Source organism: Bos indicus, chromosome 6, assembly GCF_029378745.1.
Source record: "Bos indicus isolate NIAB-ARS_2022 breed Sahiwal x Tharparkar chromosome 6, NIAB-ARS_B.indTharparkar_mat_pri_1.0, whole genome shotgun sequence".
Lineage (NCBI taxonomy): Eukaryota > Metazoa > Chordata > Mammalia > Artiodactyla > Bovidae > Bos > Bos indicus.
The window spans coordinates 22745066-22770726 of record NC_091765.1 but is presented as its reverse complement, the minus strand read 5'-3'; the positions used below and the strand labels follow the sequence as shown (position 1 = coordinate 22770726).

At 38.3% G+C, this 25661-nt stretch overlaps 1 long non-coding RNA gene across 1 annotated transcript in view; it reads left to right on the top strand.

Annotated features, from left to right (window-relative positions):
- LOC139183515 (uncharacterized) overlaps positions 1-25661 on the top strand; it is a 31146-nt gene that overhangs the window by 2707 nt on the left and 2778 nt on the right. Inside the window, exon 1 of the long non-coding RNA XR_011567011.1 lies at positions 1-25661. This exon is cut by the window's left edge and continues 2707 nt beyond it. This is a non-coding gene — a long non-coding RNA (uncharacterized lncRNA).

The window sequence follows — 25661 nt, the reverse complement described above, 5'->3', positions numbered from 1 at the left end:
GCATGTTATAGGATAGGAAATAAATTTATCCCATTTGTTTTATTTTTTGATACCTATAAATATATTCTTTGGGTTTCTCAAGCATTCCAGATAATTTAGGTTTTACTGTATCACTCTTAATTATTACACGCCTTTACACATAAGTCATGGTGGAAGAACTGCAAAATGAAAATAATAAGCAAAGATGAAATATATTAAAAGTAATATATATTTAAAATTCTTAATAATAGGTGTTAACAATTATTTGAAGTACTATGTGCTGGGCGCTTGAATTCTTTATCTCATCAAACCCCCATTGCACAGAGGAAACATTCAAGGTCTTACAGTTACTAATAAAGCCAGGATTTAAACCTAGGCAGTCTGATCTCCAAGCTCTTTTTTTTTTTTTTAACTTGAAATATAGTTGAAAAGCTCGCTCTCTCAACTACTAAGGTGTTTATTTTTTTACCCTTTGACTATTAGCCAACTTTAATTTGCCCACTAGTGTAACAAATACATATTCACTGCCTCAAAATGCTTTCACTGGTATATAGCTGATTTACAATGTTGTGTTATAAAAGGAATTTTCTAAATTCTCCCTTTGCTGTTATATTGCTTATATCCAACATCACCTTTAAAATAAGTGGGCTATCGGTTGAGGCTAGAAGAGGGTTTGTTTTACAGAAATTTTTGTAATGGAATTTTGCTTAGAAGATGAAGAAATCCACTCATGTCTTTCCACGCCCTAGAAACATGCTTTCATATCTGAAATTAAACCTCTGTATTATAATAGTGCTACTGTATTTTTTATATTGATTACTATCAGGGTTGTATCCAAGAAATTACTGCATGTAAATAAATCCTAATATATGAAGTTCTAGATTATCCATGCTTAATGGAGAGAACTGATTATGTCATCCCAAATTCATTTTTATTTGTCATTAGAGTAGATTTATTGGCTGATTATGCTTTCTGTTTGTATTTACACTAACAAACGTATTTCTACTCAGTTTTGCTAAGGTTAAAATGAAAAGGACCATGGCCTACAAGTATTTTGATGTTTTAGGAAGCAGTTTAGGAGTAGCTCAGATTTTAAAACACCATTCACATATCTGGTAATATACAGAACCCACTTGACAGTTGCATTTAACCTATTTGAGTTACAATGATAGAAATGTCCCCATCTGACAAACAGAAAATAATCATTTTTTATATTGTAGTGTGCAATGTGCTAAAAAAGATTACAGTTTTATATATTGAAATAAATGGTTACATTCAGAAATTAAAAACATACAAAAATGCTGAAGAACTGACACAGTCTTCCTTCTTAATGAATCAGATCAGATCAGATCAGTCGCTCATTCGTGTCCGACTCTTTGCGACCCCATGAATCTTTGCATTGATCGCTGAAGAAGGCTTTCTTATCTCTTCTTGCTATTCTTTAGCAGCACTGTTTACAATAGCCAAGACATGGAAGCAACCTAAATGTCCATCAACAGATGAATGGATAAAGATGTAGTATATGTACATGATGGAATACTACTCAGTTGTAAAAAATGAACGCAATAATGCCATTTATATTATCATACTAAGTACGTTAAAGACAAATACCTAATAAACATGATGAAGAAGACGATCTAAGTATATGTATAACTGAATCACTTTACTGTGTACCATAAACTAACACTGTAAATCAAGTATACTTCAATTAAAAAAAAAATTCTGTGAGTTACAAAGATCTGAAAATATAGACGTAATATTAATAGTATTAATAACTAGTCTGTGTTAACTACATTTTAACTAACCCCTGTACTCACATTATTACAATAATGTGGCTACACCGACGCATTCGTATATTAGGACTCCATAATTTGGATTCGTTATTCTGTTGCCACTTTTATGCTAATTTTCTTCATTCTTTATATTCTTCTAAAAGGGGCAACAGAATAACGAATCCAAATTATGAAGTCCTAATATTATACGAATGCGTCGGTGTAGCCACATTATTGTAATAATGTGAGTACAGGGGTTAGTTAAAATGTAGTTAACACAGATTAGTACATATACTTACGTTATTAATATTACATCTGTATTTTCAGATCTTTGTATCTTTGTTACAGAATTTTTTTTTTAATTGAAGTATACTTGGTTTACAGTGTTAGTTTATGGTGCACGGTAAAGTGATTCAGTTATATGTATACTTAGATCCTCTTCTTCATCATGGTTTGTTAGGTATTTGTCTTTAACTCAGTATGATAATCTCTAGGCCCATCCATGTTGCTGCGAATGGCATTATTGCATTCATTTTTTACAACTGAGTAGTATTCCATCTTTATCCATTCATCTGTTGATGGACATTTAGGTTGCTTCCATGTCTTGGCTATTGTAAATAGTGCTGCTATGAACGCTGAGTTTTATCTTTTCAAATTAGTTTTCCCTGAATATATACCCAGCAGTGGGGTTGCTGGATCATATGGCTCGTCTATTTTTAGCTTTTTAAGTAATCTCCATACTGTCTTCCAGTGGCTGCATCAATTTGCATTCCCACCAGCAGTGCAGGAGGGTTCCCTTTTCTCTACACCCTCTGCAGCATTTGTTATTTGCAAATTTTTTAATGATGGCCATTCTGACTTGTGTTGTCATAGTTTTATAGCTTGCTAAGGACACTGGCTCTAACACAATTTATGCCATTTTATTGATTAAATTACAAATGTTATGGTCCAGATTTAATATAAAGTTATAAATATGTAAACTGGATGTTTCCAAATTCTACTTGGAATAGGTAATATGGACCCCAACTCAAATGTTATTTGATATTTTTTGCATAAAAATCAAATTAGTCTTTATATCTTTCCAGTTCACAATTTTATTTTGTAAGCAAGACAAGTTAGTGTGGTTTAGGAGACTTATTTTCATGCTGAGAACATCGTTTGACCTTAAAATAAGATGGTTTTTGGCACATAATGAACCATGCCCAAATGTAAAGCTAAAAATTAAATCTGAGCACTTTCCATGTAAAGAGTTGTATACATGAATGTTCAGAGTATTATTCATAGCTGCCAAAAAGTGGAAACAGCTCAAATGTCCATCAGCTAATAAATGGATAAATAAAATATGGTGTCTCTATATGATGGAATATTTTTAATTAATAAGAAAGAACAAAACACTGATATTGCTACAACATGTATCTAGAAGCTTGAAAACATTCTGCTAAATGAAAAAAGGCAGACATGAAAGGCCATATACTGTATGGTTCCATTCATATGAAATGACTAGTAGATGACTAGGGGCAGGGAGAATGGGGAGTGGCAGCTTAGGAGTATGTGGTCTTTTATGGGGAAGTGATGAAAGTTAGATAATGATGATGATTACATAATACTCTGTGAATATTCTGAAATTCACTAAACTGTGCACTTTAAAAAGACTGGGTATTATGGTATGTGAATTACCTCAATGTAGATTTTTAAAAACTAATGAATTAGAACAAAAACATGAGATCAGTCTGAAATAAGAATATTCTTATTACTGAATATTTTCAATATCTCATACTTCTCAGGTTATTGATGATAACCTGATGTTTATATCCAGTAAGAGATTTTTCCTTCAATACATACAACAATGTAATTTAGATTTGGTTTTAACATAATAATCATTTGCTGTCAGTCTTAAGTTTGGAGGTATTTTTATCAGTATTTGCATAAAACATAGTGATTAACATTAATTTTAAATAGCATATTTTATTGAAAGTTAAAGTTCTTGATTATGATCAGAAATAGAATACATCTGATTTTGGTGTACTCTAAATATAGAAATCTTTCTTTAAAATTTCAAATAAAATCAAGTAGTTGAAAATTGGGGGTAAATCATCTAGATAAGAAATTTGAGGATTAGGTGCTATCAAATGACAAAATTAAAACAACTTAGTAATGAGTTTGATGTCCCTTGATGTCCTTTATTCAAGGAAAAACAATCCATAGATTGAGGGTGTAAGCAGTGGAACACTCTTTCCCTTCTCCAGGGATTTTAGGCAAGAGAGAGTTTTATAGATCATTAGAAGCAGCAACACCAAAACAGAGCACGGTTGCCTCGGAGGTCAGGGATTTTCTTGTAAGGCCAGCAGGTCCTGTTTTCTAGGGTCAGGTGAGCTATTTAAGCTGAGTTGGAAGTTTGTGATTGGTATATGTTAGGTTTCTAAGTTAGGTGTTTCATGTAAGTGCAAGCTGACTGACATTTAGGTTTGTGGCATGGGCTGAAGCCACTGGGGTGGCTGCCGTAATTTTGGGTTCCAAAATACAAATTAACTTTAAACGTACTTAACTAAAAGTAAGGAATTCAAATTAGAATTACTTCCCAACATTAATGACAGTGTTTCTTGTTTCAATAACAATCTACAAAATCTAAACAGAGATGTGTTGTAATTTAGACCAAAATTATCATTTAACCCATACTGAATTTGACTATTTAAGTATATAGGTGAGAATGTATAAGACAGTGATGATAAATGTAAAATTCTTCCATTAGAGAATTTTAAATTAGGTGTGATTATGGGAATGTTGTACTGTGTGGTTCTAAAGAATCGATCTATATAGTATCTGAGTGGCTTAATGGAGCCACATATGAGAGGCTTTTAGTCTTTAATACTATCTGCTGCTGCGTTGCTTCAATCGTGTCCGACCCTATGTGACCCCATAGACGGCAGCCCACCAGGCTCCCCCGGCCCTGGGATTCTCCAGGCAAGAACACTGGAGTGGGTTGCCATTTCCTTCTCCAATGCATGAAAGTGGAAAGTGAAAGTGAAGCTGCTCAGTCGTGTCTGACTCTCAACGACCCCATGGACTTCAGCCTACCAGGCTCCTCTGTCCATGGGATTTTCCAGGCAAGAGTACTGGAGTGGGGTACCATTGCCTTCTCCATTAATACTATCTAGTACCTGTTGATTTTTTTCATTGCAGGGAAGTAATGATTTAACACATGGCACAGTAAGAAAGACTGAAACTTATTAAGAAACATTCTACTACATCTAAAAACTAAAAACTTTTAAGAATTTGGCTCATTTGATGTTGAAGTATGACAATTTCAGAGATATCCCATCATCAAAATGTATTAAATCTCAATGATTAAGTAATAATGTGAATGGACTTTATCATATACAGTAAGAACAGCATGATACCATGATACAGGTTCCCCATCTTACAAAAAGACCTATACAAGAAAGAACATGGTTGCTACAATGCTTGATCAATTCTCCAACAGTAATTTAGACACAAAGGCCAAGAGTTAAGACATAACTAGATATTTGAAGGTTTATATAAATTTAGCCATTCCTTGTTTCTATTCTGTGCAAATGGAGAGAAGGGGAAGATTACCCTGGAGTATTTTCAGGGTAGGGCTAAATGGGTACCCCTGGCTTGGACAGGGCTATGATTAGGGACAAAAGGGATGGTTAAGGACACTGGAAACTAGATGGAGAGATTTACAGAAAGAAGTAGGAAGGAAACTGTCAAAGGTAGACTTCCCTTGAGGGAACTGGAAGTGAAGAGGCAACCTTTTCCTCTTCCTCTTTACTCAAGCACTACAAGGTCTCCTACTCTAGCTGGAAGAACAGAATTCAGGGTACCACCATTATTTACAGTGGTTCAGTTTTACATAACTTAGTTGCCTTTTTTTTGTATTAATACTTGCTAGCTTAAAAATCTGGTCCCTGTAACATGTTCATATATAATTGTTTTGCCTTCCCCCCAAAATTCCTTATTTACAGTTTTTAAAATGTGGATTTATAAAATGGGACTGCTTTCGAGGTGAGTTGTCAGTGATACTCAGGACGTCCCTGGTGGTGCACTGGATAAGAATCTGCCTGCCAATGCAGGGGACACGGGTTTGATCCCTGGTTCGGGAAGATTCCACATGTCTCGGAGCAGTGAAGCCTGTGTGCCAAAATTCCTGAGCCTGTGCTCTACAGCCCATGAACTGCAATTGCTGAGCTCACATGCTGCAACTACTGAAGCCCACGAGACTACAGCCGGTGCTCTGCCATTAGAGAAGCCGGCACAATAAGAAGCCGGCACACTGCGGTGAAGAGTAGCCCCACTCATGGCTACTAGAGGAAGCCCACACAAAGCAACAACCAACCAGCGCAGCCAAAAACTAATTTAAAACATTCTTCAAAAAAAAAAAAAAACCCTGATATTTAGGTCTAAGTAGGCTAGGTGGGCTGCCATCTATGGGGTCGTACAGAGTCGGGACACAACTGAAGCGACTTAGCAGCAGCAGGCTAGGTGGTATCTTCAGATTTAGGCCAAAGGATGTTAATGTAACAGAGATTTGTTGATGATAATCACTCCCATCTTAAGTGTTCATTTAAAAAAAATAGAGTGCCTGTTATGTACTAGGCACTGAGCTAGATGTTGAAGATACACAGACGAAAGCCAGCTGTCACCTTTAGGAAAAATTTTTATGTAGGGAGCCCATTAATTATGAGCTCACCATTAGGGTGTATACAATGCTATAAGTGCATATATAGAGTAATATTGTGCTCACTTAGTCATGTCTGACTGGAGAAGGCAATGGCACCCCACTCCAGTACTCTTGCCTGGAAAATCCCATGGATGGAGCAGCCCAGTAGGCCGCACTTCATGGGGTCGCTAAGAGTCGGACACAACTGAGCGATTTCACTTTCACTTTTCACTTTCACGCATTGGAGAAGGAAATGGCAACCCACTCCAGTGTTCTTGCCCGGAGAATCCCAGGGACGGGGGAGCCTGGTGGGCTGCCGTCTATGGGGTCACACAGAGTCGGACACAACTGAAGCAACTTAGCAGCAGGCATGTCTGACTCTTTTCGACCCCATGGATTGTAGCCCACCAAGCTCCTCTGTCTGTGGATTTCCCCAGGCAAGAATACTGAAGTGGGTTGCCATTTCCTTCTCCAGGGGATCTTCCTGACAGGGATTAAACCTGAGACTCTTGTGTCTCCTGCAGTGGCAGGGAGATTCTTTACCACTGTGCCACCTGGGATCATAGAGTAATACTGATATGCCCAAGCCAGCTGGAGATGGGGAGGCCATCTTCAGAAGGGAGTTGTATTTAAACAAATAAAAAGAAGGTCATGCCAGGAAAAAAAAAAAAAAGGAATGCTCCTAGGCAGAGGGAACATCGTGCAAAACAATCAGAGAACTTGGCCTGATAAGTTTTGGGAATTACAAGTTTCCAAAACTTTGGAAAGTAAGTTTCCAAGGTACTTTGGTAGTTTAGAACGTACTTTGACTACAGGAGGAGTAGTGGTGGTGTGTGTATGGGTGGGAGAGATGAATGAGCAAAGATGAAAAGAGACAAAACTTGGCCAAGACAAGCCTGGATATCTTGAGGGCCTTATAAGCCATGTTAATGAGCTCAGATTTAATTGTGAAGGGTATGGGACGAGGGAATTAAATTTTTAGCATAAAGTCATGATCATATTTTAATCATGAGAAGATAACTATGATAGTAATGTGAAAGATTTAGCAAAAGTGTTAGGATAGAGATTAAAGAGACCAATTGAGGTGGTATTGAAATAATCTAGATGAGTTGTGATTGTGAGAAAGACCTAAAATAGTTGTAATAATTGCTGTTAAAGTGCTGCACTCAATATGCCAGCAAATTGGGAAAACTCAGCAGTGGCCACAGGACTGGAAAAAGTCAGTTTTCATTCCAATCCCAAAGAAAAGCAATGCCATACAATGTTCAAACTACTGCACAATTGCACTCATCTCACACACTAGCAAAGAAATGCTCAAAATTCTCCAAGCCAGGCTTCCAGAGTATGTGAACTGTGAACTTCCAGATGTTCAAGCTGGATTTAGGAAAGGCAGAGGAACCAGAGATCAAAATTGCCAACATTCGTTAGATCATCGAAAAATCAGGAGTTCCAGAAAAACATCTACATCTGCTTTATTGACTATGCCTAAGCCTTTGACTGTGTGGATCACGACAAACTGGAAAATTCTTCAAGAGATGGGAATACCAGACCACCTTACCTGCCTCCTTAGAAATCCATATGCAGGTCAAGAAGCAACAGTTAGAACTGAACATGGAACAACAGACTGATTCCAAATTGGGAAAGGAGTACGTCAGGGCTGTATACTGTCACCCTGCTTGTTTAACTTATCATGTGAAATGCCAGGGTAGATGAAGCACAAGCGGGAATCAAGATTGCCAGGAGAAATATCAATAACCTCAGATACACAGATAACACCACCCTTATGGCAGAAAGCAAAGAACTAAAGAGCCTCTTGATGAAAGTGAAAGAGGAGAGTGAAAAAGTTGGCTTAAAACTCAATATTCAAAAAACTAAGATCATGGCATCTAGTCCCATCACTTCATGGGAAATAGATGGGGAAACAATGGAAACAGTGAGATTCTTTATTTTCTTGGGCTCCAAAATCACTGCAGATGGTGACTGCAGCCATGAAATTAAAAAAGACACTTACTCCTTGACAGAAAAGCTATGACCAAACTAGACAGCATATTAAAAAGCAGAAACATAACTTTGCTGACAAAGGTCCATATAGTCAAAGCTATGGTTTTTCCAGCAGTCATGTATGGATGTGACAGTTGGACTATAAAGAAAGCTGAGTGATGAAGAATTGATGCTTTTGAACTCTGGTGCTGGAGAAGAGTCTTGAGAGTCCCATGGATTGCAAGGAGATCCAACCAGTCCATCCTAAAGGAAATCAGTCCAGAATATTCATTGGAAGGACTGATGCTGAAGCTGAAACTAATATTTGGCCACCTGATGCAAAGAACTGACTCACTGGGAAAAGACCCTGATGCTGGGAAAGACTGAAGGCAGGAGAAGGGGACGACAGAGGATGAGATGGTTGGATGGCATCACCAACTCAATGGACACTGAGTTTGAGCAAGCTCTGGGAGTTGGTGATGGACAGGGAAGCCTGGAGTGCGGCAGGCCATGGTATCTCAAAGAGTCAGACGTGACTGAGCGACTTAACTGAACTAAACTGCAGTAAAGACACATAGTACAGGGTATTTAATGGGTAGAGCTGACGTTAAGAAAAAAAAATTTTTGAGGTTTCCCCTCCAGTTATTTATTAGAATGTAATAAAATCATATATATATATATATATATATATATACGCACACACACATATCTAAGATGACAATAACATATAATACTATAATAAAAATAAAATACTTGATATAAACTTTATGCTCTTAAGTTTATATATTAAATGTGGGAAAATGTAAACTAATAAAATTAATATTTATGTGCTACTTGATTTTTTATTCTTTACAAATTAAATCACCTCTAGAAACAAATATAGAGCTGACTGCTACAATTTAGGTTCTTTTATATTTGGCATAACTAACTGCTGTGTTCTATATATAGTGACCAGCTTTCTCTACTAGACACTTTAGGAGACCTTGTTCATTCTTTCACTGATGTCATTCCACTGATGGCCAGAAATAAGCAACTGTTATCTATGTCTGTTCTCGTTTGCCTAAGACAAAGTACTGTTACATGGTACTAACAAGATCATAATCCTAAACATGACACAGGCTCTGGAATCACACGGTAGTACTAAGTTGTAAGTGGGATCCAGGTGATCTGGACAATATTTATATTTCTTTCTGTAGATTAATGAAATAAATCGCAACATGAGGAAAAGTATCTGGTAAAGAATTCAAATATTCTAGTTTGAGAAACTTTTATATAGAGGTTATAAAAATCCTTTTGTCACATACCTAATGTTGGATTTTTCGGGTCTCACCTTGTGACTTTTTCCTCCACAGATTCCAGTTTATTCAACTAAAAAGTATTTGACCACCTACTCCAAATATCAAGTGTCACATGGTATAGAAGTTACATATATACTAGGGAGGTGTTGGGAACTGAATGGAAAGAGAAAAAACGGAGAGCTTGGCCACAACAGGGAATTAGAAATAGGATATTGCAGTTCAGTTCAGTTCACTCACTCAGTCGTGTCCAACTCTTTGCGACCCCATGAATCGAATCACGCCAGGCCTCCCTGTCCATCACCAACTCCCGGAGTTCACTCAGACTCACGTCCATCGAGTCACTGATGCCATCCAGCCATCTCATCCTCTGTCGTCCCCTTCTCCTCCTGCCCCCAGTCCCTCCCAGCATCGGAGTCTTTTCCAATGAGTCAACTCTTCGCATGAGGTGGCCAAAGTACTGGAGTTTCAGCTTTAGCATCATTCCTTCCAAAGAAATCCCAGGGCTGATCTCCTTCAGAATGGACTGGTTGGATCTCCTTGCAGTCCAAGGGACTCTCAAGAGTCTTCTCCAACACCACAGTTCAAAAGCATCAATCCTTCGGCGCTCAGCCTTCTTCACAGTCCAACTCTCACATCCATACATGACCACAGGAAAAACCATAGCCTTGACTAGACAGACCTTTGTTGGCAAAGTAATGTCTCTGCTTTTGAATATGCTATCTAGGTTGGTCAAAACTTTCCTTCCAAGGAGTAAGCGTCTTTTAATTTCATGGCTGCAGTCACCATCTGCAGTGATTTTGGAGCCCCAAAAAATAAAGTCTGACACTGTTTCCACTGTTTCCCCATCTATTTCCCATGAAGTGATGGGACCGGATGCCATGATCTTCGTTTTCTGAATGTTGAGCTTTAAGCCAACTTTTTCACTCTGCATTTTCACTTTCATCAAGAGGCTCTTTAGTTCCTCTTCACTTTCTGCCATAAGGGTGGTGTCATCTGCATATCTGAGGCTATTGATATTTCTCCCATGTATTAGGTAAGAGGAACTCAGGATCAAAGGTGGTTTTTGTTGTTATTTAGTCACTAAGTCATGTCTGACTCTTTGTAACCCCATGGGCTGCAGCTAGACTTCCCTGTCCTTCGTTAGCTCCTGGAATTTGCTCAAATTCTTGTCAATTGAATTGGTGATGCATCCAACCATCTCATCCTCTGTTGCCTCCATCTCTTCCTCCCCTCAATCTTTCCCAGCATCAGGGTCTTTTCCAATGAGACAGAACAGAATGGCAAGATTAATTAATTAGTTTCTTCAGAAGACATGACAGGAGGTCAAACAGTATTTGATTCTATAAAAGGGATAAATGTATCTGGGCTGCTCAGACAGTGCTAGTGGTAAAGAATCCACCTACCAAAGCAGCATATGCAAGAGATGCAGGTTTGATCCCTGGGTCAGGAAGATCCTCTGGAAAAGGGAATGGCAATGACTCCAGTATTCTGGCCTGAAAAATCCCATGGACAGAGGTATCTGGTGGGTTATAGTCTATGGGGTTGCAAAGAGTTGGACAAGACTTAGCACTGCAACCTATCAGGGACTACAGTCAAGAAGATTAGAATGAAGATAAAATTTTCTATAAATTTTATCTTCATAAAAATGAAGATAAATTTTAGGTGTGAGGAGGCAGGAGGTTGGCCATTAATGATCAACGTTCTCAGCTTTCTTGGTAAAATAGGAAGGAGAGCTATGTGATGACTGAATTGGGCATGAGAAAAGGAGGTAAGTGTGGGACTACTGAAGAGGGAAACTGAAGAACTGAAGAAAGGAAAAAAAAGGCCTCCTTAAGGGCGTAACGTAGAAGATCATGAATTTGTTAGCAAAGTTTTCCATGTTGTTGTATAATTGTTTTTAAAGTATAAAATCAACAGTTCTTCTCAAAAATAAATGTTTGTTCCCATCTCAAGAAACTCAAATGACAGAATAAAACTTTTTATGCCAAATTGAGAAAGAGGGTGTGTAGAAAGGAGAGGCAGTTTACATTTAATCAAAATTCACTTAGTGGATATTTACTGAACATCTACCAAGTATCAAGCTCTGAGCTTGGCTTGTAAAATTTACATTGTTTTCATATTTTATTTTTCTCCCCAGTAGTCCTTAAGTCTGTAAAACAAAGAATGTGCCTGGGTTGACATCTGAAGCCTTGTCCATTCAGATCATCACTTTCCTTCCATCTTCACTCCCCATTTCCACTCAGGATACCTCAGATGGTTCTGTGGGTATCCCTAGTGTTCATTAAACACGGTCTGAAAAACCAAAGATCTAATGAATATTAATACTGAAGCCTCACTGTAACAGTCACATGTAAAACAAATAATGCAGGAGATGTGGGTTCGATCCCCAGATCGGGAAGATCCCCTGGATAAGGAAATGTCAACCCATTCCAGTATTCTTGCCTGGGAAGTCCCATGAACAGAGGGGCCTGGCAGGTTACACAGTCCATGGGTCACAAAAGAGTCAGACACGACTTACCGACTAAACAACAAAAACAATATGAAGTTTAATTAGAGATAAATGTGAAGACAGGCACTCAGATGAAGAGAATCTGGCCTAACAGCATGTGATAAAGACAACAGCGATATGCCTAGGGCTGCCCAAAGGACCTATACATTTTTACCATGAAAGATGCAACTAAGTTATGCACAACAAAGCAATTTCCTTTTTTGCTCATGTCTCCTGGTCATATGAGAGTAGACTGTGTTTTTTAATAGCTTTATTGAAATATAATTGACAATAAACTAAGCTGCATATAAAGTATGCAGTTTGATGAGTTGACATATGTATACACCTGTGAAATTATCACCAAAATCAAAATGACACTACAAGTGTCCTTGTACTCCTGTGTGAACTCTCTCCCCCTCATTCGTCCTATCCCTCATACACAGGAAACCACTGGTCTGTTTTCTGATTAGTACTTTCTAGAATTTTATTTAAATAGAGTCATAAGAGTATGTCCTATTCTCTTCTCTGGCTTTTTACACTTGGCATAATTGTTTTGAGATTTATCTATGTTGTGTCTCTTAATAGTTCATTTTTTTTAAAGTTGCTGAGTAGTATTCCATTTTATGGATATGCCACAATTATTTTATCCATTCACCTGTGGACATTTGGGTTGTTTCCAGTTTTTGTCTGTTACAAATACAACTGCTATGAACATTCTTGTATGATTGTTCATATGGACATGTGCTTTCATTTGTCTTGAGTAAATAGCTAGAAGTGGAATCGCTGGATCATATGGTAGGCATGTGTTTAACTCGTTAAGTATCTGCTACACTTTCTCAGGTGACTATACATTTTTACATTCCTTCCTGCTGTGTATGAGGATTCCAATTCCTCCTGCCTTCTTATGATTTGTCTTCAATCTTAGTCATTCTAATAGGTATGTAGTAGTATCTCATTGTCCTTTTAATTTGCATTTCTCTGGTGACTGACAATGTTCAGCATCCTTTCATGTGCTGCTCTGCCATTCATATACCTTCTTTGAAGAAATGTCTATGTCCATTTTTTCGCCCACTGCTTGTTGGGTTCCTTTAGTCAGTATTTATTTACAGGCAACACAGATTAAACATTTACAGCAGCCAAGATTTTAAGAAGTAACCAAGTCACACAACAAGGTAGCATATACATCGAAGAATATGAAGACTTTATTTTTATCAAGGACTTTACTTTGTGTGACAGTGGAATTTCAGGGTTCACTATATAAATCTGAGTATTAAATCTGGTTTAGCTTTAGCTAGCAGAACCACTTCAACTCATACTGGTCAGTCCTTGTCACTTCACAGCTAAGAGCATCGACAGCAGTGTGCTAGGGCTGGCTCACGCTGCCTCAGTAGTGCTGATTCAGAAGGGTTAAACCTATGGCTGACTCATGCTGATGTTTGGTAGACACCAACACAATACTATAAAGCAATTATCCTTCAGTTTAAAAATAAATGAAATAAAAAAAAGTTTAAGAATTCTGCAGAATTTAAACACAGCCATTATCAGAAATTATATAAACTGATCAGATCAGATCAGATCAGTCGCTCAGTCATGTCCGACTCTTTGCGACCCCATGAATCGCAGCACGCCAGGCCTCCCTGTCCATCACCAACTCCCAGAGTTCAGATTCACGTCCATCGAGTCACTGATGCCATCCAGTCATCTCATCCTCTGTTGTCCCCTTCTCCTCTTGCCCCCAATCCCTCCCAGCATCAGAGTCTTTTCCAATGAGTCAATATAGTAAAATCCAATATTACTGAATAATAAATACTCAAAACTCATTTTTAGTTTACTATTTCATTATTATCCATGTTTTTATGATTATGTCTGTTGTGTGCACATGAGGGAAATCTTATAATCTGATAGTCCACCCCTCTTTCCAACTCTGTGTTCAATGATGTCCTGTGTTAGCTTGAAGTGAGAGTCACAGTGGGAGTATTTAACCCCACTGGAATTAGCAAACATCACATCAGAACTTTTTTTTTAACCCTGGAGAGGCTAGTTGTTAAACTTACAGCATACTGGTAAAGACCCTTCAAACTACACTAACTTACTGTCCATGATGGATAATGAAGCTTCAGTTACATGGAGAATTCACCTTTGTGAAACAATTCCTCAAGAACAGATCAATATTTTTGTTACAGAACAAAGCTTACAACACCTATTTTCCTTGCTGCTCAGTTTTTTTCTTACTTCCAAGTTTCCTAAGGTTGAGAATGCCAAAGTTTGAGTAATGGGTAAGGAAGGGTGCTAATGTATTATTTTCGTGATCTGAAATAAAAAAATACATAAAATATTTTTTGTAGAAGAATTACTACAAAGGATGTTAAACTCAGAAAATTATAATGGGCAAAAAATAGGAAAGGTAAACAGCTCTATATTACCAAATTTCTATTCATGTAGGAATAGAGGAAACTAGACTACAATGAGAAGGAGCAAACCATGATACGAGAGGAAGTCCAAACTTAACCAAGATTCCGGATGCCATCAGAAATTTAAAGTTACAGATTTGGTGACACAGTACAGCAGTCTAGAGATGCCAAACTGGGCAGGAGAGGCAAATTCTTAAAGCACAAAAGATAGTAAGTGACTGATACAGTTGAGTGTTCATTACAATTTATTTTTTTAAAGTTCTAGAGGGAAAAATTGATTGACATACACACATTATACTATGTATAAAATAGGGCTTCCCAGGTGGTGCCACAGGTAAAGAACACGCCTGCCAATGCAGGAGACAGATGCAGGTTCAGTCCCTGGGTTAGGAAGATGCCTTGGAGGAGGGTGTGGCAACCCGTTCCACTATTCCTGCCTGGAGAATGCCATGGACAGAGGAGCCTGGCGGGCCACAGTCCATAGGGTTGCACAGAGTTACACGTGAGTGAAACAACTTAGCACGCATGCATACAACATGGGTGTATAAAACAGATAACTGATAGGGACCTACTGTATGGGCCAGGGAACTCAGTGCTGTGTAATGGCCTCTATACGGGAAAAGAATCTAAAAAACAGTGAATATATGTATGTGTACAACTGACTCACTTTGCTGTACAAATGAAACTGACACAACATTATAAATCAACTGTACCTCAACTTAAAAGTATTAAGAGAAACGAAGGATTTCAGGAGGAATAGAAACCATCTTAAATTTCAGGATCCAAATGAAAAGCATATACATTTAAAATATAAAAGAAACATATACATATGACTTTCTATAAGACATTTTTATGTCTCACATGGAATTCAAATACAGGTTAAAGAAACTGTTTGCCTGGATTATGGTAAGGTACTAGCATGACAACTTTGTAGAGTGAGGTACATAAAGAGTTACAGTTTGGTATTCAACTGAGAGGACCAAACAATCTTTAAACCAGTCAATGCCCTATATAATCACTTTACCAATGAATTGGACAAAATTAATCAAACTTTATCAAATTAGTTGGTAGGTACAAACTTTTTTTGAAGTTAAAAATGAAGAGGAATACAAATTCCCAAGGAAATAATTTCTTTCTCTAAGAACTTAAAAATTTATGAAGGAGACTGAATGAAATGACCTCACATGAAAAATACCTAATAATACATGAAACTAGTAAATGTAACTAACAACTACCTGCTGAACATTTCCACAATTAAAATTAAGTAAATCACTATTTTTTCACAAACCCTTTTCCTGATTTCCAAAATCAGCTCCTCTTCTAACTGACATATTTAGATGAATGTATTTTCTAGTCTTCAAGATTCAATATTGGAGTTAATTTTTTTTTCTTTTATCTTTCTTTTATCAGTCTCTGTGTTGGGCCTTCAAATGCATACATTTTAATATACATTTTAAAATATTTTCATCATTGTATTTGTATACTTCTGTGAGTAACGCAGAAGTTATAAACAGTTCATCATCCTGTTGAAGGGCCTACAAGGTGACTGGCATGTAAACAGGAAGCAGAGTAAGAAGTTAAATTACTTGCCTAAGTTGACAGGACCAGTAATTACAAGTCCTGTGATCTTAATGTCACCATTCTTTTCATTACACTATGGTGCCTCTCATCAACTCATATTTGGTCCATTACTCTAGATTTGTAGTGATTTTCTCTGCCTTTACTCTTACCTCTATCTTGCGTATCAGTATCAGATTAAACACAGCTTTTACTGAAAGATATCTCAATAAAGAAGCTGCCAATGGTTTCCTATTATGCAGACAGTAAAGATCAGAATCTTATCTCTGTTTCATATGTGAAATCTCTAATCATACCGGGCTTCTCTTGTTTCTTTGAACATAACTTTTAACTTTCCTGAGACTGCCTTTGCTTTTAGCAGTGTTTCCCTTCTCTGAGTTACATATCCCTGAGTAACAATTATTTCAGGGACCTCAACATTTATTATATATATATGCATTATTTATATATAGTTTATAGACCATGTATATGTATAACTACTACCTTGTGTGTTTTGATGGAGAGGGGGCAGGAAGCAGCGGTAAAATTTTTGACATTAAAAAAAAAGTCTTCGCAACAGAAATGTCCATCAGTGCATGAATGGTTAAAGAAGATGTGAGATATATAGATATATATATATACACACACACACACACACACACACACACACACACACACACACACACACACACTGGAATACTATTTCATTAAAAAGAATGAAATCTTACCATTTGCAAACAACACAGTGGGACTTGGAGGGTATTACGCTCAGTAAAATAGGTCAGGGACAAATACTGTATGATCTCATATATATGTTGAATATAAAAAATAAATTAGTGAATATAACAAAAAAGAAACAGACTCACAGGTACAAAGAACAAACTAGTGGTTACCAAAGGGGACAGGGACTGGGGAAGGGGCAAAATAGGAGTAGAGGATCAAGAGATACAAACAACTAGGCATAAAATAAATCAGCTCCAAGGATGTACAGCACAGGGAATATGGTTATTTTATTTATAACTATAAACTGACTATAACCTTTAAAAATTGTGAATCATTGTGTTGTATATCTGAAACTAGTACAATATTGTGCATCAGCTATACCGTAATTAAAAAAAAAAAATGAGACCGCTGCCGTTCCACTTCTGGTAATGAAGGACTATGTGGTTTTGATCACGTTTCTGCTGAGAACAACTAGGAAAGCTGAGACAAAACAAAGAAATATATCTGTCTGAAGGCATTGGAAAGCTCTCAAAACTGTGAGGATTTCGCGGCTAAGACCTAGCAGAGGCAGACAGGTTGGAGAGGCGCTTACAGCCTCTCTGATGGAGGCCTCTGTCTCTTCCAGAAGCAACTAAGAACAAAGCCTTTTGCAAGCTCACAGACCTAGATGAGGGTAGAAGAGGAGAAAAACTAGAGTTGGGCTCACCAAGAGACAAGCACCTCAGTCTTTCTGTTGAGATTCTAACGTGCTGCACCCTACAAGTCAGAGTGAACCAAAAATAGATTGGAACTGAATCATCTCCATTCTCAACTGGATTGCAGTGATCTGAGGATGCTAATGGCCCTCGCTACCTAAAGAAGTAAAAAAATCCTCTCTAAAAGAAACTCATGCTATCCCAAGCCTCAAAATATCTTTACAATTGTTTATATACAATATCCAGCACACATAAAACAATAATCAGGTATATGAGATGACATGACAAGACAGAGAAGCAACCATAGAAACAGGACTCACAGGGATTATGAAATGAAGACTTTAAAACAGTGTAATTAGGGAGTTCCCTGGTGGTCCACTGGATAGGACTCAGGGCTTTTACTGAGGTGGCCCAGGTTCAATCCCTGGCTGGGGAGAACTAAGACCCCACAAGATATGTGGCACAGCCCTCCCCCAAATTCCCCAAAATACTATGATTAATCTGTTCAGGAACTTAAAATATGAGTAAGTATGTGGAGAATGGAAACACAACCAAATGGAATTCTATTATTGAAAGATACAACAAAAACCCAGTGAATGGATTTAATAGCCAATTATACAGAGTTGAAGACAAAATTAGGGAACTGGAAGAAAATTCAGAAGAATCTGCAGACAGATTAACAAAAAGACTAAAAGATGAAAAATGGAAAAAATTTAAAAGGTAGGAGATACAGAGTAAAAAAAAAAAAAAAAAGTCCCACATAGGTATATAATTAGAACCCAGAAGGAGAAGCATGAGGGACTGTAACAAAGCAATACTGAAAGAGCTGTCTCAAATAAACAAAAAGCATCATGCTTTAGATTCAAGAAGCATTATAAACCTTTAAGGAAAAGGCAAAGAAAATAACACCTAAGCACTTCATGTTAAAAGTGAACTATGTTAACTATGCTAAAAGTGAAAGATGCTAACTGCTGATATTCAAAGAGGGGGAAATGTTGAGCATCCGTAGATAAGAAAATTATGCTATCAAATGAATGACAATAAGACAGCTCCTTTGGAACCAAATGATGCTATCTTTAGAGTACTAAAAGAAAACAGAATTCATATTCAGATGATATAACTTTCAAAAGTTAAGACACTATAAAGCTATTTTCAAACAAACAGAAACTGAAAATTGGGCTTCTCTGGTGGCTCAGCTGGTAAAGAATCTACATTGCAGGAGACCTGGGTTCAATCCCTGGGTTGGGAAGATCGCCTGGAGAAGGGAACAGCTACCCACTCCAGTATTCTGGCCTGGAGAATTCCATGTATGGGGTCGAAAAGAATCGGACACAACTGCCAGACTTTCACTTTCACTTTTTTCACCTCTGCCTTGGAGGAAAGAGTAACCTTTGCGTAGAGAGAAATGTTCTCAGATGGAAGTTCTTAGATTTTGAAAGGGATGAAGAACAGTAAAGAAAATATATGGGTAAATGTCAACAAATAATTACTTTTATAAAACAATGCTGACTTATTGTGGTATTTAAAACATACAGATTTTAACATTAACAACACATAAATTGAGAAGAGGGGATAAAGTGGTCAAGGGTATTCACGTTGTCCAGGAAGTGGATAAAGTACTAAAGTATACTAGACTTTTATTTTTTTATTCTTATTTTTAATTTATTTGGCTGCGATGGGTCTTCGTTGCGCCATGTGAACTCTATATCAGCATGCAAACTTCTAGTTTTGCAAGTGGGATCTAGTTCCCTGACCAGGGATCAAACCTGGGTCCCCAGCATTGATCCTGTACCAGGATCAGCATTGATAAGTGCTGTTATCATTGATCCTGCACAGCACTGAAGTCTGTACCACTGGACTACCAGAGAAGTGCCTATACTAGACTTTTAGATGTCAAGGATGCACAGTCTAATTTCTAGAGCAATTAAACTATAGTAAAAAGACATGCAGGCCTCCTTGGCGGCTCAGCGGTAAAGAATCTGTCTGCCAGTGCAGGAGACGCAGGTTTGACACCTGGGTCAGGAAGATCCCCTGGAAGGAAATGGCAACCCACTCCAGTATTCTTGCTTGGGAAATCCCATGGACAGAAGAGCCTGGTGGATTGTAGTCCGTGGGGCTACAAAAGAGTCAGACATGACTTAGCGACTAAACAACAACAAAAATACATAACTATAAGGAAAAGGGGAATAAATAAATCTGACGCATCACAAAGGATGAAGAAAGCAGAGAAAAAAGAGTGAAGAGCACGGGAGACAAGAAACAGTAGGATAGCAGCTTTAAAGCCTCATATATCAGTAATAACATTAAATTGACTATCCCAATTAAAAGATAAGACTGTTGCCTTGGATTTATAAAGATACACCTTTAAGCTGTTTTCAAGAGGTAAATATTAGAATACAGAAAAGTTTAAAGTGAAGAGATATGCAAAAACTAAAAGAAAGACTGGCTATGCTAATATCCAAGACACAATACAGGAGATATAAAGCTCACGTGTCAAGAGCCCTAACAGGAAACAAGTAACACAATCAGGATTGTTTGTTTTAAACAGAGGGACTAATTACAAATGTGTGTATGGGGTATAAGAGAATTACAAGGGTAGTTCTGTAATCCAGGGCTAACAACAGGGGAACTGTACCTCTCTTAAGCTCCAAGAGACAGAAGAAATTAACCAAAGTCTTGAGGGAGAGAGAACTGTCAAGAGTTCAAGGTGAGAGAGGCAAAGCTCTTTGGTCACGGTACACATTCAGTTCAGAGCAACCTCTAATGGAGGGAGCCAGGGGGAATATAAGCACTTATCTCAACTCTTTTCCACCATACACTCCTTCTATCAGCTACGGGTGATAGCTGATCATGGGGTGGTATCAATTCAGTCACACTCTCATCTGAAGCCAAAAACATCCACCCCAGACTTCTTCATATATGGTAAGGGAGAAAAGAAATAAGTAACAAAACGTAATTTATAGTTTCATAAAACAGTGTTTTAGCTGGTCATGAAGACTAGGTTTGTGAGCATAGCTGCTTTCTATCACCACCCATCTAGGTTTCTCTCACTCCTTGCTTGCACCTAAGCTTAATGGAATTCTTTATCAGGTAAAAGAAGTCGCTCAGTTGTGTCCGACTCTTTGCGACCCCATGGACTGTAGCCCACCAGGCTCCTCCATCCATGGAATTTTCCAGGCAAGAGTACTGGAGTGGGTTGCCATTTCCTTCTCCAGGGGATCTTCCCGACCCAGGGATCAAATCCGGGTCTCCCGCATTGCAGGCAGACGCTTTACCGTCTGAGCCAGGTAGGGTGATCCAAACATTCATTCTTAGAAGATGAAACCAAGTGGAGGTCCTTTTTGGGTTACCCTAGTGTTTTCACTGACTGTTGGCCAAGAGAATACTGGTGAACATCAGACATTCCATATAAAGTCCTACTCACTCCACTAAGCAACAGCAATCGAAGCTCCCCCTTTTAAAAGGACTCTTTCCCTTCTGTCAGTAGTGTTCCCCCTGCACCCCACCCCCACCCCCTCGTTGGTTAATGATAGGAAAAAGTCCTGCCAGCAAGCCATGTCCACTTCTAATTCACTGAAACCATGTTTCCTAGGAATCATTCCTCCCTTGAGTACTAAAGCCTCCAAAGCCACTAAGACTGATGCTTCACGGACCAAAAAATTCCTCTAGTGGTTTACTAGGCATAATAAGAGAATGCAGCACAAATGCGTATGTGTGTACACCAAAAGACATACACAACAATGTTCATAGAAGCTCTCCTAATAGCCAAAGACTAGAAACATCTCTAATATCTATCAGGAATAGAATGGATAAATAAATGTGATATAAAGTAGAATACTGAATAGCAATGAAAATGAATGAATGAATGTTACCTGCTCCAGGTAACAACATGGATAAATCTTACAATGTTAGATAAAAGAAGCCAAAAACTAAAGATACATTATGCATTCAATTTATATAAAGGTTAACCACTATCAAACCTAATCTTTGGTGTTAGAATTCAGGATGGTGATTACCCTTGGGAAGGATGAAGAGTAATGACTAAGAATGGACATAGTTATTGATGTGGGTGGTGACTATAGTTACCTTCATTTTGTGATGTCATGCTAAACAACTATATTTGTGGTTTTCTATACATATGTTATGCTTCCATTAAAAAGCTTATTTAAAAAAAATACAACTGTCATCTTGCATATAATGTATAATTTCTCTGGATGCTTTTGTTTTTCTGTATTTTATCAGTTTGACTATAACATGCATAGGTGTGACTTTCATTGTAACTTTTCTGTTTGCTATTTACTGAGCTTTGTGGATTTATAGTTCTATGCTTTTCACCAAATTTGGAAAACATGCCACCTGATTTTTTATTTTTTTTTTTTTTACAAAATTAATCATACTGAAAAATAGAGGGACTACTCTCATCCCCACTCTATACACCTTCTGGGGAAGGTAGCACCATATATTGATTATGGATTCTAAGCATATACTTCATTGTTTAGGCCAGCATCCCTAATTTGCAGGTTATTGTATCATAACTGGCCAGTTCTCTGATTTGTTCTGAGTTCTCGTCTAGTCTGTCAACTCATAAGCCAGTGACAAGTATATACCCTTACCTCAGGCCATGTCTCCTAAAGTTATTCCCTATGGAAAGATTCCCTTTACTGTTATGTGTTGGGGCCACTGATGAGTGGTGGTTTTACTGACCATTCACATCCAGCTGTGGCCAGCTCACTGCAGATTCTTTCAAGAATGAATAGGACCCACACTTTTTTTCTCTTCCATTAATTGGTCAGAAGGAACTCCTCCTGAAGCCAATTTATATGGGTTGGGGGAGAAATGCTGAAGGAGCAGGGTCAGGGACTACAGGAGTCTGAGTCACCTGCTCATTTAGTTTAGCTGTAGCCAGTTCCCAGTCTAACAGGGAGTGGACTGCTTCTGTGCTCATCCAGCTGTATGGTTTGGTGAATCAGATAACATCAGTTCACGACAGGTGGTTTGATTATTCACGCAGTCACTTGATGTCCCATGGTCAGGTGTTCCATCCTACTAGGTAGCAGGAGCAAATCTGGAGCAGCCTTTCAAAGAAACAAAAGAAAATGTTGTTGGCTGAGGAAGATATGTCCTTATTTCCAAACCGAAGGGTCTGTGTTGTAATTCCCCTATGGGAACTTACCGAAGTCTTCATTTAATATTTCTTACCACGTGAACTTCCAGTACCAATCGACCTGCCTAATCACAAGGCCACCCCCCATCAAAACTTGCAATCTTACGGTTACCCAGAAAACAGGTTAGAGCAGGTCACCCAAATGTGCTTTATTTTGTTGCCTACAGAACCCCCAGAAGTCTGCTACACCTTTTTTCCTTTCTCTTTGTTGTAGTGGTAGGAAACACAACTACCCATTAATTATTTGAACAGATACTCAAACATGTCTCCGGCCACTGCAACCCTAGAAACTTGGTGCAGTCCTGGGTTTATTGCCGCATCTTCTGGCAGGTATATGTCTTATCAAATCATGCAGAATGCTTGCTACTCCGTTCTCATTAGGTTCATTTAACATAATTTCATTGCTATAATAGACTAGTATGATATTCTGTGGCATAGTGATATGATCAAGGTCCCTTTACACCACAGAAACAACAGGAATGTTGACATAGCCCTGAGACAAGACAGTTAGGGTTTACCGTTGTCGCTGTCATTTAAGTGCAATATGCTTTTGATTTTCTTTACTGATTAGAAAGGAGGTGGGAGTGGGGGCAGGGCACATTTCCAGATCAATACCTATGTATCATGTCAAAGTCTATATTAATTTCTTCCAATGAAGATACCACAGCTAGAACAACTGCAGTTGCCCCCCACCTCCACCCACACCTGATTAAGCTCTGCAATAATCCATTGTCATCTTTCACTACCCATCTGGTTTTTACACTGTCATCTCCATGATCCACCTGGTGATCACACACGGAATTTAAATGGGAATATGCTATCAGTTGTCATGCCAGCACAGGGGCACTAACTTCTGTACTGCTTTTCTTTTACTGTCTTGAGAGGGAGTGGTATCGATCAGTTCTGAACTTCTATCTAGTCCTACCTACCATAACAACACTCATTCCATTGGTCAGGAAATGAAAATGAAGATTGTGTCAGTTATTAAAATGTATTCATTCTTACCACACATCTGGGGTTGGAGAAGTAACCAGTATGGGTCTCTCTGGGCTGTTAGCCAGACTCAGGCCTGGACTCCATCTGTCACTCGACTTTCTTGGGGGCCCCTATTCTAACCAATAAATAGCCACTGGAGAAGGATTAGGACAATGATTGCCTAACTTGCTCACTGGAATTACTGGGGGAGCTTAAAAAATACAAAGAAAGGCCTGTCTTACCCCCAGAAATGATGAGTTAACTGGCCTGGGGTGTATCCTTGGCTTTAGAATTCTAAGGTGTTCTTATGTCCAGACAAGTTTGGAGACCACTGGGTCTAGAGAAGATCAATGATTATACTGCTGTGGCTGCATTGCAGGATTCTTCCTTGAAGGAGCCAAATCTCTCCCCATCAAGAAGTACCAAGTCTGTGACTTGGATGAGATGCTTCAAATTTAATTCCTCAGGTTCTCACTGGTCAAAACAGCAAGATCTTTAATTCTTCTGTAGGTTATCACTTGCCAGAGCAAGCTGTGTACTCCTCTGATGGGGATGCTATGTCGGGATTTGCCTGGAGGAACTGGGAGGTGGCGAGGGTAAATTCTGAGGACAGTAGGAATCAACTTACGAGACAGAGCTGCCCCAAAGCTTCATTCTTGTCTGCCCAACTGTCCCCATTCAATGTCTCAGGGTCCCACTCCTTTCTCATCAATCCTAACCTTAGTGTAAGAAAACTGGAAGAACTGAGCATTTAATTGGTACTACAAATCTACTTTATCTGCCCACTGTCCATAGTATCGCACAGTCGGTCATAACTGAAGCAACTTAGCACACACGCATGCACACACAGCCCCAAAGTAGAAACAACTCAAATAGCTACAACAGAATGGACAGAGCAGCTTGTCCACAAGCGGAATATAACAATGAACATGAACAAACTACTTCTACAAGCAACTTAGATAAACCTTACAAATATAATGGTTGAAATACACATATAATTTCATTCATGTATGATTCAAAACAGATCTATGGTTATAAGTTAGTATGAGTGGTAACATCTGGGGAAGAGGTTGGGCAGTGTAATTATTGGGATGTCACATAAAAGGTTTCTATGTAACTTGTAATATTCTATTTCTTGGGTGGTGGATAGAGGGATATTTTTACCTCTGATAGATACTGCATTTATTTCTGCAGTATGCTGTATTTCAGTTTTTTAAAAGGCTAGTGCTAATAAGACTGGGAACTACCAGTTATGCCTACTTGCCCCTCGCCATCAATTCAGACACTTCTTTCAAGGCCTGGTTCAGATTCCACAACTAACTTGAAGTCCAACCACTTCAGCTAGAAATGACTTATCTTTCTGCTTGGTTTTCATTACATCTCATGGGAGATACTGTAATATAGGAGAAATGGTACAGGCCAAGGGGCTTGGGCTTTAATCTGTAAAGCAATAATAAGGGAGTGATGTGGTCCTGTTTGTCATATCTGCACACCATGAATTTGCTTAACTAATTATACTTATTTATATTTCTTTGACTATGTGGACAAACAAAAATTTACATATACATGTAAGTATAAAAATGTCATATGTTTGATTGTTACAATATTTGTTCCCAGTGTATCATGCCTCTTTTGTTTGTGCCTCTTTGCAATGTGCCTTTGCCACTTTAACTATCAAAAGGTACTTTATTTCCCCACTTCTTGAGTCTAGGCTAGCCTTCCTTGTGACTTATTTTGACCGCCGAATGCAGTAGCTGTGACTTAGTGCAACTTCTGTGGATGAGGCCTAGAGAGGCTCTACAGCTTCCTTTGTCACCTTCTAGAACACTGCCCTGGGCCTCTATGTTGTAAGTCTGGAATGAAAGACCATGTGAAGAGAGCCACGTGAATGAGCCCTGAAGAAACAACAGAAAAACTTTCTAGTCAAAACAAAGAATG